The sequence below is a fragment of the Rutidosis leptorrhynchoides genome, chromosome 5 (genome assembly GCF_046630445.1).
Source record: "Rutidosis leptorrhynchoides isolate AG116_Rl617_1_P2 chromosome 5, CSIRO_AGI_Rlap_v1, whole genome shotgun sequence".
NCBI lineage: Eukaryota > Viridiplantae > Streptophyta > Magnoliopsida > Asterales > Asteraceae > Rutidosis > Rutidosis leptorrhynchoides.
The window spans coordinates 90,388,218-90,390,821 of record NC_092337.1 but is presented as its reverse complement, the minus strand read 5'-3'; the positions used below and the strand labels follow the sequence as shown (position 1 = coordinate 90,390,821).

The 2,604-nt window shown below is 36.3% G+C and overlaps 1 non-coding gene across 1 annotated transcript; it reads right to left on the bottom strand.

The window, feature by feature from the left end:
* Positions 1-417: 417 nt before the first annotated feature.
* Positions 418-524, bottom strand: LOC139850849 (small nucleolar RNA R71). The gene has a single exon (XR_011760227.1). It is a non-coding gene; the product is annotated as a small nucleolar RNA R71 (small nucleolar RNA).
* Positions 525-2,604: the final 2,080 nt, after the last annotated feature.

Here is a 2,604-nt window from a genome sequence, read left to right as displayed (position 1 = left end):
TCCTCTAGTGATTCCGATTCAACAAATTCAATTATGGAGAATCTGGAACTTTTAAGTATGGAAGACCGAATGAGAGCTAAACGCACTGGCCAAGGTCACACAATTACTCATCCAGACATTAATGCGCCAGATTATGAAATCAAAGGACAAATTCTACACATGGTGACTAATCAATGCCAATTTAGTGGTGCGCCGAAGGAAGATCCAAATGAACATCTTCGTACCTTTAATAGGATCTGCACACTATTTAAAATCCGAGAAGTGGAGGATGAACAGATATATCTCATGTTATTTCCCTGGACTTTAAAGGGAGAAGCCAAAGATTGGTTGGAATCGTTACCTGAAGGGGCGATTGATACATGGGATGTTTTAGTTGAAAAATTTCTTAAACAATTCTTTCCGGCATCTAAAGCCGTAAGACTTCAAGGAGAAATTGTTACGTTCACACAGAAGCCAAATGAAACTCTATATGAGGCGTGGACAAGATTTGAAAAGTTATTAAGAGGATGTCCGCAACATGGTTTAGATACCTGTCAAATAGTACAAATATTCTACCAAGGATGCGACATCACTACAAGGAAAGACATAGATATAGCAGCTGGTGGTTCTATTAAGAAGAAAACCGAAACTGATGCTTACAAAATTATTGATAACACTGCTTCCCACTCACATGAGTGGCACCAAGAAAAAGATATCGTTAGATCATCTAAAGCAGCTAGAGCCGATTCTAGCCATGACTTAGATTCCATTTCTGCAAAGATAGATGCTGTCGAGAGACGAATGGAAAAGATGACTAAGGATATTCACTCAATACGAATTAGTTGTGAGCAGTGTGGAGGACCACATTTGACAAAAGATTGTCTCAGTATTGAATTAACAATGGAACAAAGAGAGAATATTTCATACATAAACCAAAGGCCTGGAAATAATTATCAGAATAATTATCAAGCGCCAAGACCGATTTACAATCAAAACCAGAACTATAACCGAAATATTCCATACAACAACCAACAAGGTCCTAGCAATCAACAAGTATCCAACAATACTTACAATCAGCAAAGACCTAATTTTCAAAACAAACCACCACAACAAACCGATGATAAAAAGCCGAATTTAGAAGATATGATGACGAAGCTAGTTGAAACTCAAACGCAGTTTTTCACATCTCAAAAACAAACTAATGAACAAAATGCTCAAGCATTTAGAAATCAACAAGCTTCTATTCAAAACTTGGAACAAGAAGTAAGTAACCTAGCAAGGTTAATAGGTGAAAGAAAACCGGGAAGTTTAGCTAGTGATACAAATGCTAACCCCCGGAATGAAACAGCTATAGCCATTACCACAAGAAGTGGTACAACACTTAAACCACCTGAAATACCTGTAACTTCTGATGAAGCTATTCCTACTCCACAAGAACCACAACCTGATCAAGATAAGGAAAAAGAACCGGTAGTTGAAAAGGTTAATGAAGATAACACAGCAAAGGATAAACCTTATGTTAAACCATACCAACCACCAATTCCTTACCCGAGTAAAATGAAAAAAGAAAGACTTGAAGCCGAGCAATCCAAATTCTTGGATATGTTTAAACAGATAAATGTAAATCTTCCTTTCATTGATGTGATTTCAGGAATGCCTAGATATGCTAAATTCTTGAAAGATCTGATCACGAATAGAAAGAAAATGGAAGAACTCTCGGCTGTTACTATGAATGCTAATTGTTCAGCAGTGCTGTTGAATAAGCTACCAGAAAATTATCTGATCCAGGAAGTTTCACAATTCCATGTTTTCTGGGTAGTCTTAATTCAATAGAAGCATTGGCAGACTTAGGTGCTAGTATAAATCTAATGCCGTATTCACTATACGCTAAACTAGACCTTGGAGAATTGAAACCAACAAGAATAAGCATACAACTAGCCGATCGATCAATAAAATATCCTAGAGGGATAATGGAGAACATGCTAGTTAAAGTTGCTACTTTAGTATTTCCAGTAGATTTTGTTGTTCTGGACATGGAAGAAGATTCTCAAGTTCCTCTCATATTAGGAAGACCATTCTTAAACACGGCTAAAGCAATGATAGACGTGTTTGGTAAGAAATTAACCCTAAGTATAGAGGATGAGAGTGTTACCTTTTCAGTTGATAGAGCAATGCAACAACCGCAATCTGCAGATGATACATGTTATTATATTCAAACTATAGATTCACATGCAGAATTGTTAGAAGAATTTCCAGAATTACAAGGAACAGGAGAATGTTCTTTAGGAGAAGGTAATGAACCAATTGATGAAGCTGAAATGTTAGCTACACTTATAGCTAATGGATATGAACCAACAATAGAAGAAATTCAAATGCTAAAAGAAGAAGACAGATATCGATACAAATCATCGATAGAAGAACCTCCGAAATTAGAGTTAAAGCCACTTCCAAACCATTTGGAATACGCTTATTTACATGGTGAATCTGAATTACCTGTAATAATATCGTCTTCTCTTACTGAAAATGAGAAATCACAACTCATTTCTGTGTTGAAAGCTCATAAACCAGCCATTGCATGGAAGATTCATGATATTAAAGGAATAAGTCCTTCGTATTGCACACATA